Raw genomic sequence first — 792 nt, 5'->3', positions numbered from 1 at the left:
AAATATATGTATATATAAGAACCTTATATTTTGTTCAATTACCAGTACTCTTTTTTTCCCTCATAAAAATACCAGTTGTATGTGAAACACAAAATATACTAGAGCAGTCTTCTGAGGAACAAAGAAAACTGGTTATATAAGCTTAGATTTAAAACTTTCCTTTAATATTTTATTTTAGAGAATTACACAATTTACTGTATTAAATACCCTCTCTCATATATATATATATATATATATATATATATGTTTGTGTGTACATGTTTTTGTATAAATTTCGCTACTTGGTGTTTCATGCAAGTCTTGCTCTTTCATGCTGTCTGAGTGAATGCTGCACATGAAACAATGTAGCTCTGCTATACTTAGAGAGAAGTCTTTCTAATTTGCATTTCTAAATTAGTGTGTTGGTGAAGTGTTTGTTTGTAGTTCATTTTTAGCTGATGATACATCTAGGTACTACTCAGAGTTTCTTGTTTCCATGTGTTCGTCAAGTGACCACAAAGGCAAGGAACAAAGATGCAATGGAATGAATCATCAGCTACATGTATTATGTATATTTTCCCTATTTGTATAAGATTATATATAGTTTGTTTTTCATTAATTATTAAGGTGTCTAACTAACATTACCAATATCTACCTATATTTGGAGCAAGGAGGAGAGTAATGAATTTTGAGTAATATAATTTAGTGAATTACAAGACAGCCACTGTTTAGGTAATGAAGAATATTAATTAATTAAAATAAGCTGTTTCAGGTTGACAAACTGAACCTGTAGACAAATGAAAAGAGAAGGAA

This window comes from Octopus bimaculoides, chromosome 3 (assembly GCF_001194135.2).
Source record: "Octopus bimaculoides isolate UCB-OBI-ISO-001 chromosome 3, ASM119413v2, whole genome shotgun sequence".
NCBI classification, from domain to species: domain Eukaryota; kingdom Metazoa; phylum Mollusca; class Cephalopoda; order Octopoda; family Octopodidae; genus Octopus; species Octopus bimaculoides.
This window is presented reverse-complemented; position numbering follows the sequence as displayed.